The 27,411-nt window shown below is 50.3% G+C and overlaps 1 protein-coding gene across 1 annotated transcript in view; it reads right to left on the reverse strand.

The window, feature by feature from the left end:
- UBIAD1 (UbiA prenyltransferase domain containing 1) overlaps window positions 1–27,411 on the reverse strand; it is a 122,076-nt gene that overhangs the window by 955 nt on the left and 93,710 nt on the right. The window contains exon 2 of the transcript XR_012426132.1: window positions 400–26,482. The gene's annotated coding sequence lies outside the window, so the exon portion shown is untranslated. The remainder of the gene's footprint in view (window positions 1–399; window positions 26,483–27,411) is intronic.

The following is a 27,411-nucleotide window of genomic DNA, read 5'->3' on the forward strand; positions in this document are numbered from 1 at the left end:
ACCGCTGCCCACCAGCCAGCCCACACTCAGGCTGGGCTGTCCCACTCCCGTAGCCCAAGGAGATGCTCAGGGACACACTTGGAGCACGGCAGACCCAAGCCCGCCCTCCCAGGGGCAGACACTGTTCATTCACGCATGCATTCAATCTGCAAATATTTCTCTTTTTTTGAGACAGAGTTTCCCTCTGTCGCCCAGGCTGGAGTGCAATGGCATGATCTCAGCTCACTGTAACCTCCACCTCCCAGGTTCAAGAGATTCTCCTGCCTCAGCCTCCTGAGTAGCTGGGATTACAGGCACATGCCACCACACCCGGCTAATTTTTGTATTTTTAGTAGAGACGGGGTTTTGCCATGTTGGCCAGGCTGGTCTCAAACTCCTGACCTCAGGTGATCCACTCACCTCAGCCTCCCAAAGCACTGGGATTACAGCGTGAGCCATCGCGCCTGGCCGCACAAATATTTCTTGAGTGCCCGCAAAGCAGTCACTGCAGGCATGGGATCCATCTGTGAACAAAACAGACAAAATAATCCCAGTGTGGGGGCGGGGCGAGAGGATACAGACAATAAAGAATCACATAATAAATGAGTAAATTATACAGTGGTTAGAAGAAGGCACAGACCATGTCGACGAAAAGGAGACAAAGCAGGGGAGAGTTAGGAGGGTGGAAGTGAGGTGCGAAGTTGTCATCTTGAATCGGGAGGGGAGGGGAGGCCTCTTTGGGAAGGTGACATTTGCACAAAGACTTGAAGGAGCTAAGGAGTTAGGAGGTGAATCCCTGGCCCAGCAATGCCCAGGCTATTTCGCCTCCTGCCCTCCCTGCCCTTCCCTAGGCGGCCCCATGCTCGGCCCCCCCAACCCTTCTCTGCCCACTTCTCTCCTCCCTGCCCCACTCCCCATAGCTCCCTCTCGTTTCCCTTGGCCCTCTCTTTTCTCTTCCCTCCCATTCCCTTTACTTCCTTCTTGTCCCCGTCCCTCTTGCTGGGAGACAGAGAGACCAGATGGAAACCATAATGGAAAGATAAGGGAGGAGTCCGGGTGCCGTGGCTCACACCTGTAATCCCAGCACTTTGGGAGGCCAAGGTGGGTGGATTGCTTGAGGTTAAGAGTTCCAGACCAGCCTCACCAACACGGCAAACCCCCGTCTCTACTAAAAATAAAAAATTTGGCTGGGCATGGTGGTGGGCACCTGTAATCCCAGCTACTCGGGAGACTGAGGCAGGAGAATTGCTTGAACCTGGGAGACGGAGGTTGCAGTGAGCCAAGATCATACCACTGCACTCTAGCCTAAGCGACAGAGGGAGACTCCAAAAAAAGAAAGAAAGAAAGGAAAGAAAGGAAGGGAAAGAAGAAAGGAGGGAGCAACAAAGAGAAAAGAACAGCAAAGAGGAGTGGACTGCAGAGGAGGCCTCCAGCATAAGCCCTCACTCCAGGGAATGGGCTCTCTCTCTGTGCAGCCCTAGGCATGGGGAGAGGCTGGCGTAGCCTCTGGGCCCAGGGGCAGGTCTGTCCCCTCTGGAGGACTGCTGGACCAAGGAGCTAAGAATTATGGTTTTGTGGGAAAGGGGAGATGTATGGCTTTATCCCCCCCACTAGAGCGTGACCAATTAGAAAAATGGAAGTTAAGCCACAGACTCTGTGGCCAGAGTCTAGCGGACTTTCTCTGCCACCTGGTTGGCAGGGGCTTGGAAGCAGGTGTCTGAGCTGGGCTACATTTGCCCTGGGGCTTTGCTTCCGCCCCACCACAGAAAGAGGACAACTGGGCCCTCTGACTTGGACAGAGGATTTGCAAAGACCTCGCCCGCTGCCCAGTTCCAGCAACTTTACCTGTCTCTCCCCAAGCCCACCCCCTCCCATGAGGACACAGTATCCACCAAGCCGAGGGTGGGAGCGAGGGGCGGACAGGGCATTGTCATCAGGAGAGGCGGCTGGGCTTCACTGTCCCAAATAGCCACCCTGTTCTAGCACCCAGGCCAAGCCTCAAAACCCTACATTCTACATTTTAGATACAAGATTTGGGAGCAGGGCGTGGCGGGGAAGGCTGGCAGACATTTCCCGCGTGGAAGCAGCACCCAGGATTGTTTAACTCGAGAATTTCGACTCACCAAGGGGAGGTCACCGGCTGTCTTCGAGCCACTCAAGGTCGACCTGCCCTAGGTCATGTCACTCCCAAGGGGGAGAGAACTTGACAGTTTCCTTGCCACTCTTGTCCCAGCTGGGGCAGCTGCCCTTCCCAAGCTCCCAGAGACCGCTGGCCTCTTCCCTCTCAGAGCACATATGGCCCTGGGGTGTAACTGCTGTTTACCCGTGGCTCCTTGAGCAAAGGAAATATCTTTTAGTTATTTCTTTATCTCCAATGCCTGGCAGAGTTCCTGGAATACAGTAATTGCCCCTTATCCACCCGCGGTTTCGCTTTCCGAGATTACAGTTACGTGTGATACAGTACAATAGGATATTCTGAGAAACAGAGAGCACATTCATGTAACTTTTATTACGGTATATTGTTTAATTGTTCTATTTTCTTATCAGTTGTTGCTAATCTCTTACTGTGCCTAATTGATAAATTCAACTTTATCATAAGTATACAGGTATAAGAAAAAACATATTTCGTGTGTGTATGCGTGTGGGTGTGCATGTGTGTGGGCATGTGTGTGTGTGTGTAACTGGCTCAGTATTATCAAAGGTTTCAGGTGTCCACTGAGGTCTTGGAACGTATCCTCCACAGATAAAGAGAGAATACTATAGATGGGTTTTGGGTAGACAAATGGATGGGTGGATGGGTAAAGTCCAAGAATTTTTTTTTTTTTTTGAGACAGAGTCTGGCCCTGTCACCCAGGCTGGAGTGCAGTGGTGCAATCTCAGTTCACTAGAGCCTCAACTTCCCCGGCTCAAATGATCCTCTCACCTCAGCCTCCCAAGCACCTGGCACTACAGGTGTGCACCACAAAGTCTGGCCAATTATTACTTTTTTTGTAGAGGTAGCGGGTCTCCCTATGTTGTCCTGGCTGGCCTCCAACTCCTGGGCTCAAGCGATCCTCCTGCCCCAGCCTCCCAAACTGCTAGGATTATAGGAGTGAGCCACTGTGCCCAGCCCTGAATTTTTGCAGTGTGGAAAAGTTCAACAATGTCTATATAATTCCCGAGCTGACATTACCAAAATATGACATTGAGCTTCTCTTCTCACATGTACCTGGGAAAATCAGAGCCAAAAAAGCAGACTGAAGAATTGAAACTTTGGGGCTGGGGTTGTGTGATCACAACTCCATGCCCTGAGCCAAGGGAAGTGCAGCCAGAGTTGAAAAAGGGAGACAGGCTAGGCTGGGCCTGCTGGACAGAGGGAACAAAAGGGAGCAGACCATCTGCCCCACCATCCACAGGACCCGGGGTCTGGGGACAGGGCATGTCACCCTTCAACGTCCAGCAGAATTGGCTGGCATATGAGAACAGGCAGGTGCACGGTGCACCCTCTTTAGAGATGGTGGGTCACTGTTGCCAGAAAGAAAGTTGGCCAGGTGTGTCCTGCATCCGATCAGGAGGGCAGCCTGGCTTTCAGGCCGAGGGACACATCTGAAAGTGTCTCCATAGGGTTGGAGAGCCAAATCTAACCAGTGGTGCTATGCCCTGCCTGTTATAGGAATAGTGTTTGAACTGTGCTGAGCTGGAGAGAAGGAGGGGCACTGGGTCTGCCAGCATGAGCATCAGGCTGTGGGCAGGGCTGCATACCAAGCTCATCCCTGCCTGGAGTCAACACCTCCCAGAGCATGACCATGCCCACTCCACATTCAGCCATAACCTCCAGTGAATCATCAGTCCAGGTGTCTCAGATGGTCAGTGAGTAGAAATCAGGGTCATCAGAAGAGCTTTTTCCTCACTGTAAATTGATTGCTCGTTGTATCATGCAGGATCGCCTTCAGTGGCAAGCATCAGCTCCTTGTAAATTAGAGACTCAACTACATAAGGGTTGAGACTCTTAGACACAAAAGTACAGATCTAGGCAGTTCAGGGCTGGCGAGGTCTTTCCATGAAGTCCTCAGGGACCCAGGACCTTTCTGTGTCTGCTCCACCATCCTCAAGGTCACCTCTTATGCAAGATGGCTGCTGGTACTCCATCCATCACAACTACATTCTAAACAGCAGGAAGGAGGAAGGGAGAGAAGAGGCAAAAGGGACACCCCCTTTCTTTTAAAGACTCCGGGCCAGGCACGGTGGCTCATACCTGTAATCCCAACACTTTGGGAGGCCAAGGTGGGTGGATCACCTGAGGTCAGGAGTTCAAGAACAGCCTGGCCAACATGGTGAAACCCCATCTCTAGTAAAAGTGCAAAACTTAGCTGGGCGTGGTGGCACATGCCTGTAGTCCCAGCTACTCAGGAGGCTAAGGCAGGAGAATCACTTGAACCTGGGAGACAGAGGTTGAAATGAGCTAAGATCATACCACTGCACTCCAGCCTGGGCAACAGAGTGAGACTCCATCTCAAAAATTATAAATAAATAAACTCCCCAGAAGTCCAACGTATCACTTATACTTACTTTTCACTGGCCAGAAATTAGCCACATGGATGCACTCCTCTGGGGACTTTTGTTGGTGTAAGTCCCCTTGAGAGCTTTGGGTAAACTGAGAACACGGAGCATCTAAACCTGTAAGTCTGATAGCGGATCTTGGGCCCTGGAGAGGCCCCACCTTGGCCATCTGGGAGTCTCTCTCTTTGCCAAAATCACCCCGCTAGTAAGTGAAAGAGTCAGGATTTGAAACCGGCACTAGCCTGTCTTTGCAGCTCACACTCTTAGATGCTATACCACACTGTTACTTTGAGTTTGAGTTCTGGCCTCACCCCTTACTATCCCTGTGACCGTAGGAATGTCCTCTGAGTTCAGTTTCTATACCTATAAAACGGGAATAATATTAACACCCACCTCAAAAAGGTGTTGCAAGAGAGATAATATATGCAAATAGATCAAGACAATGTATGTAGCAGATCAAGAAATTACAGATCAGAGTCTGTTTAACAGATTCAGTGGGATTCACAAGGAAGATTCTGGGCCCTGCTGCCACCTTGATGTTGTCATAGACCTTGCTGATGGACGAGTACATTCTGCAGTAGGCGGGGGCACCCGGGGTCCCTGGAAAAGTCATTCTGTAGTACAATGAGGGGAGCAGTTGCTCAGACTTCTCATCTCCAAGATATTCACGGAGGGTCTGGTGAAGCCCGCTCCCCGTCTTGTGTCTCTGCCCCAAAACCCCATCGCTGTCATCTGGTTCAGAGAGGAGCAGAATGAAGAAGGAGGTTGCCTATTGCCATGGAAACCAAGGCTAGAGCCCAGCACCCTGCAGCTCCTGGGCACAGAGCAGATATGTGCCTCTAGGTTCCAAGTACCCAGATGCCCCTCCACCCAGTATATGTGTGCCTGCACGTGCACACACACACACACACATACACACACACACACTCCCAGCCACCAGTGGCTGAACTAGTGAACTAGCAGCCATTCAACTGAGCTCTCGCAAGGGGCCAAGTTTCTCCAGGTGGAGGCTAAGACAGGCCATTGGAGACACTTGGCTGTCACATTCAGGAAACCACCCACCTGGGCCAGCGCATGGAGGAGCTTACATGGCCATGCATGTAAAAGCTACATGCCAGCAGATGCTCTGGCCCTTCCAGAGGCAAATGAGTTTTGCACTTCCCGGTGTAACAAGTGATCCAGGCAAGGATCATCGGTGGATGCAGTAGTATGTTCACAAGTTTAACAATACCACCAAAGATTACTTATTCATTACAAAAGGGAAAACATACCTTCAAAGGAGAAATCTAGCAGACACCACGTGATCAAACGTAGGGTCACCAGAAACAGGACAAGCTGACATTACATGCCTCCTTGGGTAATGCAATAATAAGTGCAAGACATCTTCTATTTAGTATTCTCACCAAAAATGTAAGGAATGAATCAAATGATGAGGAAACAATCAGATATTCAGGTTGCCGGGCGTTTTACAAGACATCTGATATGGACTCTTCAAAAATGTCAATTACAAGAAAGACCAAAAGACTAGATTAAAGGAGACTAAAGAGACATGACAATTAAATGCAATGCACGATCCTTAAGTGGCTCCTGAATGGGGGAAAACCAGTTATAACTGACATTTTTAGAACAATCGGGGAAATGTGAATATGAGCAGAACGTTAGATAACATTATTACATCCGTGTTAAGTCCTTGGGTCTGATAATTATATCATTATGGTTATGGAGGAGAAGATCCTTTCTCATAGAAGACATGTGCTGATTATTTAGGGATGGAGAATCAGATGTCTGCAATTCACTTCCAGATAATCAGAAGAAAGGAAAGAAGGACAGAAAGTAAAAGCGGCCAAGGTTCACAATGGGTGCCCCCATGTGAGGATACACAGATGCTTGATGGACTGTTCTTTCAACTTTTCTGAGGTTTGAAATGTTCAAAATCTCAAAATAAAAGAGAAAAAGACTCTTTTAAAAAGGAGTCAAATGATTCAACGTTCCTGGCAGTTTTGTGGGGGCAATCAGCGGCAAAAGACGGGGGCCTCTTTCATTTTTTCTACTCACTTCGTTTTTTCCGCTTTGCCCTGTTCTGCATGAGATGCCTCTCCTGGCTTTCGACAGGGGAAACTGAAAGCCCCAGGGCACTTCATGGTGAGGAGCAACTTCACTGATGGTTTGGAGATAGAGGAGGTTGACATTGTAGAAAATGCAGCATTTGGCATCCTCTTCTTGAAACTACCTCGGTCTCATTGCTCACCCAGCTATAGCCCACCACCACGTGGCTGGACTCTTCCTACTCGGCTTCCTCCGCCCTTCTCTCCCCTCTCCTGCCCTCCGCTTGTTCTTCTCCTCTGCCCTGGGATCTCACTAGCTCTTTGAAATCTCCTTCTGCCTGTGTTCCAAGGGCCAGCACAACTGGCTAAACAAAAAGAAGGCACCTGCATAACTCTGAACCCAAATTCCTCTTGGTGTAGCCACATTTTAGTCTTTTTGGTTTGGTTTGGTTTGGTTTTGAGACGGAGTCTCGCTCTGTCACCCAGGGTGGAGTGCAGTGGCACGATCTCGGCTCCCTGCAACATTTGCCTCTCAAGTTCAAGTGATTCTTCTGCCTCAGCCTCCCAAGTAGCTAGAACTACAGGCATGCACCACCATGCCAGGCTAATTTTTGTATTTTTAGTAGAGATGGGGTTTCGCCGTGTTGGCCAGGCTGGTCTTGAACTCCTGGCCTCAAGTGATCTGCCAGCCTTGGCCTCCCAAAGTGTTGGGATTACAGGCATGAGTCACTGTACCTGGCCCACAGTCTTCTATACTCCAAACCTCACTCTTTAAGAAAACACAAGGCCAGGTGCGGTGGCTCATGCCTGTAATCCCAGCACTCTACAAGGCCGAGGTGGGCGGATCATGAGGTCAGGAGATCGAGCCCATCCTGGCTAACACGGTGAAACCCTGTCTCTACTAAAAATACAAAAAATTAGCCTGGCGTGGTAGCGGGTGCCTGTAGTCCCAGCTACTCAGCTTCTCAGGAGGCAGAGGCAGGAGAATGGTGTGAACCTGCGAGGCAGAGCTTGAAGTGGCTGAGATTGCGCCACTGCACTCCAGCATGGGCAACAGAGCGAGACTCCATCTCAAAAAAAAGGAAAGAAAAGAAAAGAAAACACAAGGTGGCTGGGCATGATGGCTCACACCTCTAATCCCAGCACTTTGGGAGGCCAAGGAAGGTGGATCACCTGAGGTCAGGAGTTCGAGACCAAACTGCGCAAAATTGTGAAACCTGGCCTCTACTAAAAACACAAAAATTAGCCTGGCGTGGTGGTGCGTGCCTGTAGTCCCAGCTACTCAGGAGGCTGAGGCAGGAGAATTGTTTGAACCTGGGAGGCGAAGGTTGCAGTGAGCCGAAATCACGCCACTGTACTCCAGCCTGGGTGAAAGAGCAAAACTGTCAGAAAGAAAAGAAAAGAAAAGAAAAGAAAAGAAAAGAAAAGAAAAGAAAAGAAAAGAAAAGAGAAGAGAAGAGAAGAGAAGAGAAGAGAAGAGAAGAGAGAAAAGAAAGGAGGGAGGGAGGGAAGGAAGGAAGGAAGGAAGGAAAGAAGGAAGGAAGGAGAGAGAGAAAGAGAGAAAGAAAGGAAGGAAGGAAGGAAGGAAGGAAGAAAGAAGGAAGGAGGAGAAGAGAAGAGAAAGAAGAGAAGAGAACACAAGTACTCCATACCACTATCAGTAATAATAATAGCTACTATTTTGGGGGCACTAACCCTGCACTTCAAATACGTCATCTCTAACGCTTACAAATGTGCCCCATGAGAGGGGCCCTAAGGAATGTGAGATTCAGGATGGCTGATGAGCCAGCGCAAAGTCCACAGCCATGAAGCTGAAATGCTACAGAGTGGCAACACGGACACTGCAGACTCAGAGGGGGGAAGGGGACACAGGGTGGGGATGAAAAATTACCTGTTGGGTACAATGTACACTATTCAGGTGACAGATACACCAAAAGCCCAGACTTTACCACTCTCATCCATGTAACTGAAAACGATTTACACCCCTAAACCTATTGAAATAAAAATGATACTGTTTTTAAAGTGAAGAAGCTGCCTGATCGGGGCCTTTTAAGATGCTTCTCAACTCTGCCAAAGAGTGCTTCATGATCAGAGGCTGCGTGAGCTGCCAAAGGCTACACAACTACCCAGACACACAGAGTGGGGGCTGGACCTGAGGACATGCCCTGAGGGCTGGGAGGGGACTAAGGAGATGGAGATGGGCCAGGTGCAGTGGCTCATGCCTATAGTCCCAGTACTTTGGAAGTCCAAGGCAGGTGGATCACCTGAGGTCAGGAGTTTGAGATCAGCCTAGCCAACATGGTGAAACCCCGTCTCTACTAAAAATACAAAACAGCCAGGGGTGCTGGTACACACCTGTAATCCCAGCTACTTGGGAGGCTGAGGCAGGAGAATTGCTTGAACCTGGGAAGCAGAGGTTGCAGTGAGTCAAGATCACACCCCTGCACTCCAGCCTGGGCTACAGAGCAAGACTCCATCTCAAAAAAAAAAAGAGAGAGAGAGAGAGACAGAGATGGTGAAGCTGGGAGGGGGCTAAAGAGACGGCGATGGTGGGGCTGGGAAGGGATTAAAGAGATGGCGATGGTAGGGACTGGGTAGGAGTTGGAACATGAACGTCTGAGACAATGGCTTAGCTCAGTGCCCCCCACTCCAGAATGTGGATATTGACACATCAGGAATGTACTGAAGTGCCTCCTCCCAAAGTGGGAAGTGGGAATGGTCCCTTTCCCCCACCTCCTCCATCATCTCCCAACTCACCAGCCCTCCCCAGAGGTTCAAGCCACCTCTGCTGCCTCCTGGCTTCAAGCAAGTCAGAAGACCCAAGGGAAATAAACTGGAAAAGAGACTGGGAATGCAATCAAAAGTAGCAACGATGATGTGTGCTGGAAACCAGGAGGGAATTGGCAAACAGCAGCGGAGGGCTGAGGCCTGGGACACCTGGGGAGAGATGGAGAGGGCAGAGATGAAGGGGAGGGAGGAGAGAGGGCGAGGAAAGGTGGCTCAGCCACACAGCCAGGGCACAGAGGCTGCCGGACAGGAGGACCCCAGGCCTCGCTCCTGGGAAACTGGGAAGAGATGATATCTCGACCCAGAGTCTGGCGTTTCTTCTGAAATGTGAATAAAGCTCACTTCAGTCTGGGCACTTCTCAGGAAGGTGAGAGGAGAAGCTGAGAACAGAGAAAAAGACAGAGGGGCGAGAGGAACACTCTGGACCGCTTTCATGTGTCCTCTAACTGCATACGTAATCTCTAGGGGAAGATGTTGTTAGGCCCATTTTGCAAGTGAAAACTGAGCTCAGAGAGGTTGAGTTATCCGCCCAAAGTCACACCATGAAAAAGTCATTGACTCCAAACCCCTAGACCGGGCTGACGTGGGGGTCCATTTGGAAGTTATCATCAGAGTGGGAGCCCTTCAAGCTCTCAGCACCAAGACAGTGTCATGAAGCAGGAGACAGGGGACTTCCTGAGGCCACACACTGAATCCAACAGTCAGGTCTGAGCAAGCGAGAGCATGGGAGGGGGACAGACCCAGAGACATGGGGCCAGAGGGAGGTAGGGGGACCAGGACCTCACCCGGAAGTCTCCTTCATGGCCCTCTCACCAGCCCCACAGACTGGACTTCGGGCAGGAACCGCACATGCCCAGAAGACGACGTGAAATAGATAAGTCAGTAAGAGGAACACGGAATGCCCACACCGTCTCTGTGGGGTCTCAAAACAGCAGAGCTCCCAAACGACCACTGTGACTGCCTTTGGGTACAGCCGACTTGGGTCTGACACTCAATTCTGCTACTTCGTGTGTGACTGTGGTCGGTCGCTTAACCTCTCTGAGCCTTGGTTTCCCCTTGTATAAGATGGAGATTGTGATCACTCCATCCTCATAGAGTTCCCGTGAGCATCATCGAGGGAATGGTGCCAGCACCCCCGGCCATCTACAAACCCGTTCCTATTATCGCATTATTCAAATGTATATTAAATGCGCTAGAAGCCACCCTTGCAGGGGAGCCCCCAGGGAAATCCTTTCACAACCAGCTTTCCTGAAGTCCCTGCTTTGAAGGCCTGGATGCCTGTAATTGGGGTGTAAATTGATGTACTGTGAATTGTCATCCCTCACTTCCCTGTCTGCCCACTTGAGCTGTAGTTTTCATCCCGGGCTCCAGTTCCTCCTCCCAAGTCATCCCTCTAGAATTCTATGCTCATTTCTAAAATCCACAGGATAAGACACAGAGAAGGCAAGCAGCCCCAGAGCTACCCATTGGCCTCTCTGGGTCTGGCATCAAAAGAGGAGCAGAGGCCAGGCACTGTGGCTCATGACGGTAATCCCAGACCTTTGGAAAGCCAAGGCAGGCAGATTGCCTGAGCTCAGGAGTTCAAGACCAGCCTGGGCAATATGGTGCAACCTCGGTTCTACTAAAAATACAAAAATTAGCTGGGAGTGGTGGCACACACCTGTAATCCCAGCTACTCGGGGGACTGAGGCATGAGAATTGCTTGAACCCGGGAGGCGAAGGTTGTAGTGAGCCGAGATCATGCCACTGCACTCCAGCCTGGGTGACAGAGCAAGAAAAAAAAAAGGAGCAGAGAGAGCCATGACTCAGTTTAGCCTGTGTGGCTTCCCTTATGCTAAACCACTGGGCAGATATGATGGTTAATTTCATGCATCAACTTGATAGCTGGTAGAACCTGATTTTAGGGTGTGTTTCTGAGGGTGTTTCCAGAGGAGATCAGCATTTGTTTCTGTTTCTGTTTTGAGACAGTCTTGCTCTGTTGCCCAGGCTAGAGAGCAGTGGCATGATCTCAGCTCACTGCAACCTCCACCTCCTAGGTTCAAGCATCCTCCTGCCTCAGCCTCCCGAGTAGCTGGAACTAAAGGCACCCATCATCATGCCTGGCTAATTTTTTTTTTTTTTTTTTGATTTTTAATAGAGATGGGACTTCACCATGTTGGCCAGGCTGGTCTTGAACTCCTGGCCTCAGGTAATCCACCTGCCTCGGCCTCCCAAAGCGCTGGGATTAGAGGCATAAGCCACTGCACCCGGCCAAGATCAGCATTTGAATCCGTGGATGACTAAAGAAGACCACCCTCACCCATGTGGGTGGGCATTGGCCATTCCATTGAGGGCCCGGACAGAGCCAAAAGCTGGAGGAAGGGCCAGTTTGCTCTATGCCAGAGCTGGGACATCCAGCTCTTCCTGCCCACTGACATCTACGCTCCTGGCTCTCAGGCCTTCAGCCTCGGACCGGGACTTTGGGTTTGGACTGGAACGACACCACTGGCCTGCCTGGACCTCCAGCTTGCAGATGGCAGATCGTGGGGCTTCTCAGCCTCCATAATCAGCCTCCACTGAGCCAATCCCTCGCAGTGAACCTCTCTGTTTATCTGCATCTGTTGGTTCTGTTTCTCTGGAGAACCCTGACTAATACAGCCAGGAACAAAAACAACCCCTGTGCCTCACCATCTTCAGTGACTTAGGTCAGCTTCCCCAGCAGACAAACTCTGAGGCACAGCTTTGCATGCGGGAGGCTTACCGCGGAGAACTCCTTCGCAGCATTGTTAGGGGGCTGGGGGAAAGCAGGATTAGGCAGAGGGAGATGCTGGGCTGTGATGCAGCTGCAATGGAGGCCTCCGCTGATCCCGCAGGGAGATCTGGAGCTGGACTGACCCTACGAAGCTGTCCCAAATCAAGGTAAAGGAGTCAGAACTTTGCACCCTTGCTTGGACCAGTCATTGGATCTGGGCTGCCCTTGAGGAGGGGGCATAATCTTGGATGAGAAAACTCCCTTTGGCAGAGGGCAATTCTGGAGGAGGGACTTCACCGGGAGCCATCAGCAGCCAGCACTCCCAGTGGTGAGGGAACCAGCGCCTTGGTCCTCAGTAGATCTCTGTTGGGCACCGCAACATTCACGGTGGCCACCCCTCATTCTACTGGGATCCACCTGCTTCACAGAGTGTCTGTCCATCTAGGGACCATTCTTCCAGGATTCTGGGTGGTCTCTTTCCCTGAAAAAAATCTAAAAGAAGATGGCTAGTTGGTTGCATTACAGCTTATTTGCCACTACAGCTGGTCCTGAAGCTGCAACTGGTACCCACTGTGTCCCTCCTCTACTGTCCATCTTAGAATCCCCTCAACCTCGGTGAGCACCTCTGCTGATCTAGACTTCACCTCGTAGGATGACCCAGACCCTCATCGCTCACAGGTCTAGCCCCTCCCTGGTCACTGTGCCCTTCCCAGCTCACGGCTGCCGCACTTACCCATTTACTGTCAAAAATGGGCAAGGGGATAACAAAAGACAGCCCAACAGATCACGTGGGTACCAAAACTGCTCTTCCCTGCCTTCATTGTGTAACAGCAATCCTACCTTCTCCTGCCAGTTGATCAGGAACAGTACTTCCTGCCAGTACAGTGACTCCTTCCCTCGTCTCATGGCTTTTTGGTCCAAGGAATCTGAAATGACCAGGTGGCAGATGTGGGTTAAAGTTTAGGGGAGCTCTTACTCTATACCCCAGTAAAGTGTTCCCCATCTGGAAACCAGAGCAGACCTTCAGACATACAAAGCTTAAAGTTGCAGGGACAGGAAATGAGTTTCCTAAATGAGTCACTGAGAATGACAGTAAGTGATGGCTCCGTTACTTTCACCCCTTAGCTTCCAGACCATGTGTCTTACCTACTGCACACACAACACCATAGAATAGTATGGTCGTCCATTCGGGGTGTGCTCTGGGTTCTGGGGGATGACTCTCCATGCTCACAGGGTGTCATGTCGAAGCTGTCTCTACCAGGCTGAGCAGAGGCTCCAGTGCTATGAAGACCCAGAAGCACACTACAGCTATTTTTCGAAAAATGCACGATTTTCCACTACAGATGGCATGGCCTTGTTCCAGAACTCTAGGGATCTATGTTGTTATTCTCCTATCGGGACTTGCCACAAACTCGTAGCGTCTTTTCTCACCACAGATATGTCTGTCATCAACGTCTGCTGGGTCACATGACTCCAGACGTGGGACTGCTCGTACCACAGCCTGGAGCTGCTGCAGAACCCTCTCCTGCCTTGGGCCCCTCTCAATGCTGGCAGCCATCCTTGGCACTTGGCAAAATGGGTTGCGGCAGTATTTGTCAAGTGTGGAATATATTGCTTAAAGAACCCAAAAAACGCCTATAAGATGTTTTGTTTCCTTCTGATGTGTGGGAGGTGCAAGATGCAACAACTTGTGGTTTCCTTTGGAGGAGATGTCCTGGTGTGCCCCAAACCAAATCACTGTACTAAAAACTTCGCTGATAGGTAGTCCCCACCTTCTGAAGCATGTCTGTCCTGTCAAGCCTTCCAAATCACTTGCCACTTCTTGTCCATCCAGACTAATTAACGTGATGTCATTGATATAATGGGCCAGTGTGTCTCATTGATATAATGGACCGGTGTGGACTGGGTGCAGTGGCTTATGCCTGTAATCCTAACACTTTGGGAGGTGGAAGTGAAAGGATTGCTTGAGCCCAGGAGTTTGAGACCAGCCTGAGCAACATAGAAAGAACCTGTCTCTACAAAAAATAAAAAATTAGCCGGGCATGATGGCACACAAATATAGTCCCAGCGACTCAGGAGGCTGAAGTGGGAGGATTGCTTGAGTCTAGAAGGTCGAGGCTGCAATGAGCTGTGTTCACACCACCGCATGCCTGGGGGACAAAGAGAGCTTGTCTCAAAATAATAATAATAATAATAATAATAGTAATAGTAATAATAATAATAATAGATCAGTGTGATGTTCTATGGAATGAGGGGATGTTCTGGATCCCTGTAGTCTAAAGTTTCTCCACCTTGGCACTATTCACACTTTGGACCAGATAATTCTTTGTTGTAGGGGCTGTCCCCTGCATTGGAAGATGTTTAGCAGCATCCCTGACCGCTACCCACTAGATGCCAATAGCATGCCCCCTCCCAGTTGTGTCAACCAGAAATGTCTCCAGACATTGCCAAATGTTCCAGCGGAGAATCAGTTTCACACTATATTATGACAGAGAGTGGCAACATTAGCACACACATAGGCAGAACTGTGCATGAATGCTGTTTTCCATCCTACGGGATTGCAAACTGCTTCCAATTACCCCTCCTACTAGAAATGGAAGAAGCAGCCACTTGCCAGATCAATAGCCACACACTGTGTACCTAAGGCTGTGTTGATCTACCCTAGTGCATGGTTGTATTGATGAAAGTCTACTCCCGGCCCGGCACAGTGGCTCACACCTGTAATTTCAGCACCTTGGGAGGCTGAGGTGGGCAGATCACTTGGGGTCAGGAATTTGAGACCAGCCTAGTCAACCTGGCAAAACCCTGTCTCTACTAAAAATACAAAAATTAGCTGGGCATGGTGGCACACGCCTGTAGTCCCAGCTACTCAGGAGGTTGAGGCAGGAGAATCACTTGAACCCTGGAGGCAGAGGTTGCAGTGAGCAGAAATGGTGCCACTGCACTCCAGCCTGGGTGACAAAGTGAGACTCTGTCTCAAAAAAAAAAAAAAAAAAAAAAAAAAAGTCTACTGTCATCTTCTAGAATTCATCTGAGTTTTGTTGTTGTTGTTGTGTTGTTGTAGGCACTAAGCTAGTGAATTGGATAAGGATGGGATGAGGACTCACCACTCAAGCATCTTGGGTCTTTGAAGGTGATGCTAATTTCTGCCATTTCCCCTAAACAGTGATACTGGGTTTGTTTGTTTTGTTACTTAATCAGGATGGGGGACAGTTTCAGAGACTTCCATCTGGGCTTCACAATAACCTTTAGACCAAAGAGCAAGGAACAGAGTATGAATTCTGCCAGTCATGTATGCCCATCCCAATTACAAATTCTGGAAATAGAGAACTGGGTGGGTTCATGGATTCAGTGCATCTACTGTGGTCAAAGCTCAGACCAGGATTCTATTGATTTTCTTGGTCCCATCTGCTCCTACCCTAACAGGAGGCCATGATGACACTTCGGATCCCTACATATGAACAAGTCATCTTGAACCCTTGTATCCTGTAGCCAGTGATCTTAGAAATGTCTGGTTTTCCTTTCACCAGGGTACAGTAGCTCAAACAAATGGCTGCAGGTTCTTTTGCAGAGGAATGGGGTAACCACTACCATGTACGTTTGCCATGTGTTGCAGGCTGCTGCTTCTTGGAGATCAAGTCTCTCCTTCATTGAATGGGTTCTGGGCCTGAACTCTAGCTCAGTAAGGGATTGTGGGCTTTTACTGGTGCAGTAGCTCCAGCCATCCTTGAATTCTTTTGGCTGTGTAAATTACATAATACTTGCTGGGCGCAGTGGCTCATGCCTGTAATCCCAGCACTTTGGGAGGCCGAGGCAGGTGGATCACCTAAGGGGGAGAGTTTGAGACTAGCCTGACCAACATGGAGAAACCCCATCTCTGTTAAAAATATAAAATTAGCTGGGGGTGGTGGCACAAGCCTGTAATCCCAGCTACTGGAGAGGCTGAGACAGGAGAATTGCTTCAACCCTGGAGGTGGAAGTTGCGGTGGGCCAAGATGGTGTCATTGCACTCCAGCTTGGGCAACAAGAGCAAAACTCCATCTCAAAAAAAAAAAAAAAAAAAAAAAAAATTACATAATACTCTTTGTGGCTGCCTGTCTATCTTGCCCCTGGGAACACCGTGTTCTAGGAGCCATTTTTATAGCTCTCTGCAGGCTCCCTACTTGCCACTCTGACCTTGCTGCTCATTACAATAATTCTGCCCACCTTGCCTGTGATGTTTAAGTTCCACCACTGAGCCTCTATTCTTTCAGGATCCCATCTTCCTTATTGCTCTCAGGGAAATCAGTCTGTCACGGCGCCTCCTCCTGTCAGCCTTGCTTTACAGCGGACAGCACCCTTGAGGGTTTCAACCATGCCCTCAGCCCTCTTCCCAGTGCATGGTAAATGGGCAGTCCTCTGGGCTTTCCCAAAGAACATAGTTAGCAAGTCACTTCTCTGGCTTTATGTAGTTATCCATTCTAGCACACCCACTTCCCTAAGTTTTTTTGTTTGTTGTTTGTTTGTTTGTTTGTTTGTTTTTTGAGACAGAGGCTTGCCCTGTAGCCCAGGCCGGAGTGCATGGCGTGATATCACCTCACTGCCCTCACTGCAACCTCCACCTCCCAGGCTGAAGCTATCCTCCCACTTCAGCCTCCCTAGTAGCTAGGACTACAGGTGTATGCCACCATGCACAACGAATTATTTCTTGTAGAGATGGGGGTCTTGCCATGTTGCCCAGGCCGGTTTCCAACTCCTGGGCTCAAGCAATTCTCCCACCTCTGCTTCTCAAAGTGCTGAGATTACAGGCATGAGCCACCTCACCCAGCTTCTCTGAGTCTTTTGGTCCCATCTTCTACCATCTATCTGCCACAGCAGTTCTGGCACTTCTAGTTTACCTAGTGTGAGCCCTTGCTTTTTCCAAGCTTCCAAGAGCCATCCTAACAGCGAATTAGCACCATCTTCTGGGGTCCTTGCCAGGTGGTTAAATCCTGTATCCTTGGAGGTGGCTCCCTCGTTGCTGAACTCTCCCTACCCGACTTCCTCCTCCACTGCCTTTGATCCCAGCACCCTGGCGATCCAGTCCCATCCATCCTCTTCTGATGTCTGCCAGTGAACATTGGCTGGGCCCTGAAGCCTGTCTGTCATCCCTTTATTCTCTTAGTATGACTGAATTCTGTTGTAACTTGACTCTAGATACTGGTCTGGGGGACAGAAAAGGAGGCGGCACAGATTGTCTTGCAAGCCAGAGGCCTCTGCACCGGCTTCAAGCCAGGGAGGGTTTTGCTTGCCTTTAACAAGGAGTGAATCACCCTGCAGGCCCAGAGGGTTTCAGAGAATTTAGGGATTCAAGATTTTCAAGTGCAACAACCCAGATGTCCCCATCCGTATGTCATCGATGAGCATCCCTCTTTCCAATCCAGGCTCTGACCTTGGAGTAGCAGACTTGCCAGAGTCGAGAATTCAGCCTTCTCTGTAGCTCCATTTATAATTAAGTTCTGGGCGCGATCCTCAGCTTTTTCTGTCCACGAGCTGCAGGAGATGAGAGTCTCTTGATACATGCTGCCAAGGAGGGCCTCTGGATCTCACACTTCACTTAAATCGGTGATTAATCACCCCAGCTTTACATGGTCTTCGTCCAATGCATTGGAAGGCCCCCAGCAATCACTATCTGGTTTTTTTCCCCTTTTTTACTTTACTTTTTGAGACAGGGTCTTGCTCTTTCACTCAGCCTGGAGTGCAGTGGTGTGCTCACCACCCACTGCAACCTTGACTTCTTGGGCTCAAGTGAGCCTCCCTCCTCAGCCTTCCGATTAGCTGGGACTACAGATACACGCCACCACCTTGGCATTATTCACATTTTGGGCTGCATAATTATTTGTTGTGGGAGCTGTAAGATTTTTTTGTTTTGTTTTTGGTTTTTTGAGACAGCGTCTCCCTCTCATCCAGGCTGGAGTGCAATGGCACATTCTCGGCTCACTGCAACCTCTGTTTCCCGGGTTCAAGCTATTCTCCCTGGCTCAGCCTCCTGAGTAGCTGGAATTACAGGCGCCCGCCATCATGCCTGGCTAATTTTTGTATTTTTAGTAGAGATGGGGTTTCACCATGCTTGCCAGGCTGATCTCCAACTCCTGACCTCAGGTGATCCACCCAGCTTGGCCTCCCAAAGTGCTGGGATTACAGGCACCTGCCACTGTGCCCAGTTAATTTTTGTATTTTTATTAGAGAGGGGGTTTCGCCACATTGGCCAGGCTGGTCTTGAACTCCTGACCTCAGGTGATCTGCCTATCTCAGCCTCCCAAAGTGTTGGGATTACAAGCGTGAGCCACTGCGTCCGGCCGCATTGCAGGATTTTTAACAGCATCCCTGACCTCTACCTCCTACGTACCAATAGCCATGCCATCCCCCTCCCCCACAATTATGACAACCAGAAATGTCTTCAGACATTCTTGGCTGGCTTTTTGTTTGGTTGGTTGGTTTAGGTCGGGTTGGATTTTTTTGTAGAGGCAGGATATTGCTAGGTTGCCCAGGCTGGTCTTGAAATTCTGCCCTCAAACGATCCTCCGGTCTTGGCCTCACAAAGTGCTGGAATTACAGAGGGGTGAGCCACTGTGCCTGAACAGCAATCACTATCTGACTCCATAGTTTTTATAATGATTACTTCCCCCAAACCTCTCAAATGGCTGAGCTATATGTGCCAATGCATTCCCTTCTGTGGATTTTCCATCCCAGTTCACCATGACTGAGAGTTTTAACAACTGCACTGCTATAGCACAACACCTACCCTCAAGGGATGGGGGTCTCATTGCTGGACCCAGCAAGTAATGCAACTCAAAAATCCCATTGAAAAATCTGCTTCCCATGACCTCTTCCAATACTAACCGCCTTCCATCAGAACTCAGAGGTAGGGATTTCTGAAAAGGAGAAAAAGAGCAGAATTAGACAGAGGGAGAAGTTGAACCGTGATGCGGTGGCTACAAAGGCCCCAGACACTACTGCAAGGAGCCCTGGGGCTCAGATGAACCTTCAGAGCTGTTTCAAATCAAAGAATCCTATTTGATTCTCAAAACAACCTTACAAGGATGGCACTATCATTATCCTCCATCTATAGATGAGGAAACTGAGCTTAGAGAGGTAAGTGACTTGCCCAGGATCACACAGCTTTAAGGGGTTGAGCCGGGATTTCCACCCAGGTCTTTCACTCTCTAAAGATTCCTTCCAGGCCGAGTGTGGTGGCTCACACCTGTAATCCCAGCACTCTGGGAGGCTGAAGCAGGAGGATCCTTGACACCAGGAGTGAGACCAGCCTGGGCAACATAGGGAGACGTTCTCTCTACAAAATATTTTTTAAATTAGCTGGATGTGGCGGCATGCACCTATAGTCCCAGCTACTCGAGAGGCTGAGGCAGGAGAATCACTTGAGCCCAGGAGTTGGAGGTTACAATGAATTATAATTGCACCACTGCACTCCAGCCTGGGCAACAGTGCAAGACCCTGTCTCAAAATAATAATAAAAAAAATTTAATAAGACAACAAATAAAGCTTCCTTCCAACTTGTCCTCCCCAGTCTCCTAGGGCCTCGGAGTTCTCTGTTGGATACTCTTCATCCGGCTGGCAGAAAACAGGGTGGCAGACGGGATGTTGTGTGGGAGGTACCACAGGCCAGGTGTGGGCACGCCAGTCATCACTTCTACCCATATTCCACTGGCCAGAACTCAGCCACGTGGCCCAAGGTCGCTGTCTACAAGGAAAGCTGGCAATGTAGTCTAGCTGTGTGCCCAGGAGCAAAGGAGAAATGGTTTAGTCCAGTCTCAGCCCTGCCCTGAGTATGGGAGTGCTGAGAGCCAGCAGAGCAGAGAGGGCCCATCTGTTTCATTAATTTGCTGTTTGTTCTTGGGCTGAGGGTGGAGGAATGCCCACAGGAGCTAATTTAGTTGGCAGCGAAAGGGAGTGAGTTGGGAGGTGCCCATGGGTTCTGGTTTATCAGCCCAGGCCCGGGGAATGTAAGGAGCAGCCATCTCTGAGGGACACCGGGCCTGAAATCCAGGGATTCAAGTGCACAGGCAGACCTGGCGGGTGGAGGCTGCTATTACTCTGTGGAAGGGAGAAGTGAGGCCGGACGGTGGGTTGGCGGGATTCACCTGCCCCGAGTGAGCCAGCGGGTCCTTCACAGCTCAGGAAAGGGGTCAGGGATACCTGATAGCCTCCCTTCTTCTAGGAGTTCCTGTGAGGCGTGTGGAGCCAGGCCTCAGCTCACCCCACTGTAGGCTGCATCCAGATGAGGGGGCCAGGGCTTCAAGAGCAAGCCAGCCATGCTCCCCTGCGGAACTGGGGTGGAAATGCAGTACTAATCTCCTCCCTGCCAGAGCCCCCAAGGCCTCCACCCTGGCTTCCCATGTCTCTGGGCACAAAGAATCATGAGCCAATTTATTAAAGGCTCTGAAAAGTCCTGCAGACAGGAAACCTGTTTCTCTTGGTTTAACCAGCATTTCCCAGCATTATTTCAAAATGTCAAAATTGGAAAATACTGTTAAGAGTTAAAAGAAGGCCAGGCACGGTGGCTTACACCTGTAATCACAGCACTTTGGGAGGCTAAGGTGGGCAGATCACTTGAGGTCAGGAGTTCGAGACCAGGCTGGCCAACAAGGTGAAACCCCGTCGCTACTAAACATTCAAAAATTAGCCGGATGTGGTGGATGCCTGTAATCCTAGCTACTCAGGAGGCTGAGGCAGGATAATTCAACCCAGGAGACAGAGGTTGCTGTGAGCCAAGATCGTGCCACTGCCCTCCAGCCTGGGCAACAGAGTGAGACTCTGTCTCAAAAAAAAAAAAAAAAAAAGAATTAAAAGAAAAAAAAAACAGATGTAAGCCTGAATGCCAACCTGAATGCTTGCAAGCTCTGCCCCGTTTGCCAATCTGAGCCTCCAGGAGATGGAGATAATAAGAGGAACTTGCTGCCACGTGGGACTAGCTTAGGGATTACACAGGATGATGTGTAAGCACCTGCCACTTAGCTGGTGGTTTAAAAATGCAACTCTTCTGCTTCCCCTCTAAGACTCATTCCCCAGGGAACACCCCCCAACACACATCCATGTGATGTCATCAGAACTTTGCAAGCAGCCACCTTCCACGGATCAGGAGGTTCAATGCTACCAACAGCAGGAAGGACCGAGATAGCTCAGAGGCGAGGCTGGAGCTTCTCTCCTCCTCATTATCTTGAAGCCAGAAGTGCAGCTGTCACTTGGCCCCAGCGCTGAGCCCTCTTAACCTGTTCCCATTTCCAGCCTCTTACCCACTTGTAAAGGTGCGGGCAGAACGCTTGATTTCCCTGGGCTCTCCTGGCTCAGGGCCCTGACCACGGCAGCCGCTGAAGATGGCCTGCTGACAGTGTGATTACCGGTGACCTTCAGAGCTGGCTTGGTTAGGAACATGATTTATAACCAAAATTACAGGGAATTCTATTGCCGGAGGTCTGGGGGACTGCAGCAGCCACCTTCCAAGGCAGTCTCCACGCCCCCAGCTGGCTTCCCCCAGCAGGGAAGAGGTGTATAAGGGGACCAAGAGAATCCAGACCAGCTAGGGATAAATCAGAACTCTTGGTCTTACTGGCTGTGTGACTGGGTAAGGACCCAGGCTTCTCAGGCTCAGCTCCCCCATTTGCAAAATGGGGGTGCTCCTATAGCCTGCCTCAAAGGGCCAGATGGGTTCAAGTGAGATAATACCTAGAAAGTGCTGGCATGGGCCAGGTGCGGTGGCTCATGCCTGTAATCCCAGAACCTTGGAGGATGAGGCGGGCGGATCATGAGGTCAGGAGTTTGAGACCTTGCTGACCAACATGGGGAAACCCCATCTCCACTAACAATATAAAAATTAGCCAGGCATGGTGGTGCATGCCTGTAATCCCAGCTACTCAGGAGACTGAGGCAGGAGAATCGCTTGACCTCAGGAGGTGGAGGTTGCAGTGAGTCAAGATAGCACCACAGCACTCCAGCCTGGGCAACAGAGCGAGACTCCATCTCAAAAAAGAAAAAAAAAAAAAGTGCTGGCATGGATGGTACCTGGCATGGAGCGAAGTGGCTCCACTTACTCAACCAGCGGGAATCATTACTACCAGTAAAAGAAGCCTCGACAGGGACAGTCCACCTGCCCCAACGCCAGAGCTCCTTGGAATCACGCCTGCTCCCTCCTTGTTCTCCCCAGATGGTGACTGATGGGCTTCTGGGAAAATAAACCAAAAAGGCCTCTGGTGGATTCCTCAAGCCCAGAATCCATTCGTTGTGATCAGTACCTGGTCAAACTGCTTGAGAGTTCTTTTGAATGTCACTCCTGTCCTGACCCGGGGGGACAATGAGTCAGTCCCATGAACACTGCAGTTAGGTCAGGGAGAGGGAATTTGCATCCCTCGCCCCTCTGGGCAGTTCCAGAGTTCAAGCTTTTGTCTTAGGCCAAACAAGCCCAGGCAGGCACTGAAACAGGCAGGTCACTGTGATCCCAATAATTGTCCTTGCCAGGGATAAAAAGTCTTTTGAACTAAGAGCAGCCGCAGCCCCAGGAGCTGAACAGGAAGAAGATTGCACCTGGCCAGAGAGCACTCCCACACACACCATACAACACACAACACACAACCCACCACACACATCCATCCACACACCACACACACCATACACCACACAGCACACCATACACACCACACAACACACAACCCACCACACACACCCATCCACACACCACACAACACACCACACACACCCATCCACACACCACACAACACACCACACACACCACACACACCCATCCACACACCACACAGCACACCACACACACCCATCCACACACCACACACACCACACACACCACACAACACACCACACACACCCATCCACACATCACACACAACACAACACACAACACACCCATTCACACAACACACACACCATACACCACACAGCACACCATACACATGACACAACACACAATGCACCACACACACCCATCCACACACCACACAATACACCACACACACCACACAACACACCACACACACCATACACCACACAACACAACACACACACACCCATCCACAAACCACACAACACACACACACCCATCCACACACCACACAACACACACACCCATCCACACACCACACAACACACCACAGACATCACACAACACACCACACACCACACACTCCACACAACACACAACACACACACCCATCCACACACCACACACACAACACACACACCCATCCACACACCACACACACCACACAACATACCACACACCACACCACACACACCATACACCACACACACCACACACCATACACCACACACGCCCATCCACACACCACACAACACACCACACACACCATACACCACACACACCACACAACACACCACACACCACACATGCCCATCCACACACCACACGACACACCACACACACCACACAACACACCACACACACCCATCCACACGCCACACACACCACACACACCACACACCACACACCACACAACACACCACCCACACCCATCCACACAACACACAACCCACCACACACACCCATCCACACATCACACACACAACACAACACACAACACACCACACACACCCATCCACACAACACACACACCATACACCACACAGCACACCATACACATGACACAACACACAACGCACCACACACCCATCCACACACCACAAAACACACCACACACCACACACAACACACACACACCCATCCACAAACCACACAACACACCACACACACCACACAACACACCACACACACCACACACCACACACCACTCCACACACCACACACACCCATCCACACACCACACACACAACACACACACCACACAACACACACACCCATCCACACACCACACACACCACACAACATACCACACATCACACCACACACACCATACACCACACACACACCACACAACACACCACACACGCCCATCCACACACCACACAACACACCACACACCACACACACCACACAACACACCACACACACCCATCCACACACCACACACACCACACACACCACACACCACACAACACACAACACACCACACACACCCATCCACACAACACACAACCCACCACACACACCCATCCACACAACACACACACCATACACCACACAGCACACCATACACATGACACAACACACAATGCACCACACACACCCATCCACACACAACACAACACACCACACACAACACACAACACAACACACACACACCCATCCACAAACCACACAACACACCACATACACCACACAACACACCACACACACCACACACCACTCCACACACCACTCCACACACCACACTCCACACAACACACACACCCATCCACACACCACACACAGAACACACACACCACACACACCACACAACATACCACACACACCACAGACACCATACACCACATACACCACACAATACACCACACACGCCCATCCACACACCACACAACACACCACACACCACACACACCATACACCACACACACCACACAACACACCACACACCACACACACCCATCCACACACCACACACAACATACCACACAACACACCACACACACCATACACCACACACACCACACAACACACCACACACCACACATGCCCATCCACATACCACACAAGATACCACACACCACACACGCCCACCCACACACCACACAACACACCACACACCACACACACCCATCCACACACCATACATACCCATCCACACACAGCCCACATGCTCATCCACACACAGACACATCACACACACAGCCCACATGCTAATCTGCACACATACACCACACACACACCACACAACACACCACACACACCACACATAACCATCCACACACGTCCATACACATAAATCACACACGCCACACACACACCATACATAGCCATCCACACACAGCCCACACGCTCATTCACACACACACACACCACACACACACAGCCCACACTTCATCTGCATTCCCACACACAGCCCACACGCTCATACACACACACACCACACACACACAGCCCACACTTCATCTGCATTCCCACACACAGCCCACACGCTCATACACACACACACCACACACGCTCATCTACATACACACACCACACACACCACACATACCACACAACACAACACACACACATCACACACACCATGCATACCCATCCACACACGTCCATTCACATATACACCACATACACACCACACACACACAGCCCACACTCTCATCTGCACTCCCACACACAGCCCACACACTCATACACATACACACACACACCACACACGCTCATCCACATACACACACCACACATACCACACAACACACCACAAACACACGACACACACCATACATACCCATCCACACACATCCATTCACACACACACCACACACACACCACACCCATTCACACACACATCCATCCACATGCACACCACACTCATACACACACCACACACATATACACACCACACATATACACACCACACACATCCATCCACACACCCATTCACACACCACACACACCCATCCATACACACCATACCCATACACACACAACACACTCATTAATACACACACACCACACATACACATCCACACACACCACACACCACACACTCCACACACCCATCCACACACATGCATGCACTGCGGGGCGCTGTTTGGCAGAGGCTTTGCCCCCTGCACCCTCTTCACCAGAATCCTCCCATAACCTTCCCTCTGTGGGCCTCCCTCGTGGGTCTTTGGAAGCCCAGATCCAGCTTGAAGCCGAGGGACTCTGCTTCCTCTGAAAACCCCACAGAGAGTGAGCAGGATAACAGCAAGACGGTTCCGCCGTCAGTGTGACCAGGGCCCACCCACAGGTTGCCGATGTTACCTTCCCTCACCCACCCTGGGCTCGGCTGTTCAGAGACCTTTCACATTCGAGTCCCTGCCGCAGCCCTGGCAGGGAGGTATCAGCTCCCATTCACAGCCAGCCTGCTGAGGATCAGAAAATGCAACTACCTGGTTCAGGATCACCCAGCAGGCTGGCCTGGGGCTGCTACTCACACCTCTTCCACTGACTCCCCATCCAGTACTCCTTCCAATCCTGCACCACACACAGGGAGGCCTGTGGATACAGCGCCAGCGAAGGAGAAATCGAGCCCTGGGGGGGAGCCCAGGGGCCATCGCTTGCCCCCAGCCTTCAAGCAGCCTTGCCTGCCACATTATTTAAAATCTTCTTTAGAGACAGAGAAGGAGCCAGTGGAGGCCAAGGATGAATGCCTGGTTGGTCCTTCCAGAAGGATGAAGATTTCCAAGGTCCTGAGTGGGTACCAATTCCTCTCTGCTCTTCTTCCAGCATGGTGTCACTTTGCCTTCCAACATTCAGTTTTCTCATCTGTAAAAAGGGATAATATATAAAGAGTGACCAAAAAAAAGACAACCAACCCTATTCAGGTTGGTGTGAAGTGTAATTGAGCTATCACTAAGTCAGCTGCAGAAAAGCTGCTCAAGAAATAAAAGCTGTTATGAAACACATTCACAAAAGAGGGTTATTGCCTGCCACCTATTTACATTGATCTTTTCTCAACCCAAAATGTAAGCATTCATTAACTGATGCCAAACAAAAATTAGCTGGGCATGGTGGCAGGTGCCTCCAGTTACTCGGGAGGCTGAGGCAAGAGAATTGCTTGAGCCAGGAAGTTGGATGTTGCAGTGAGCCAAGATCACACCATTGCACTCCGGCCTGGTGACAAGAGCGAGACTCTGTCTCAAAAATAAAAATAAAACAAACCTGTAAATTTCATGTGGAACCAGATAGGGTGTGTGTAAATAAAGTAGTATACACATTTGTTACCATGTTGATTTCCCTTTGACATACGTTTTCTTGCTGGGCACGGTGGCTCACACCTGTAATCCCAGCACTTTGGGAGGCCAAGGCTGGCGGATCTCTTAGCCCAGGAGTTTGAGAACAGCCTGGGCAACATGGTGAAACCCTATCTCTACCAAAATTTAAAAAAAAAACAATTAGCCGGGCATGATGGTGCACAGCAGTACTCCCAACTACTTGGGAAGCTGAGATGGGAAGATCGCTTGAACCTGGGGGGCAGAGGTTGCAGTGAGCCAAGAGCATGCCACTGCACTCCAGCCTGGGTGACAGAGCCAGACCCTGTCTCAAAAAAAAAAAAAAGAAAGAAAGAAAGAAAGAAAAAGTGGCCAGGTGCAGTGGCTCATGCCTATAATCCCAGCACTTTGGGAGACCAAAGTGGGCAGATCACCTGAGGTCAGGAGTTCAAGACCAGCCTGGCCAACATGGTGAAACCCCAT

The sequence above is a fragment of the Macaca fascicularis genome, chromosome 1 (genome assembly GCF_037993035.2).
Source record: "Macaca fascicularis isolate 582-1 chromosome 1, T2T-MFA8v1.1".
Classification (NCBI taxonomy): Eukaryota; Metazoa; Chordata; class Mammalia; order Primates; family Cercopithecidae; genus Macaca; species Macaca fascicularis.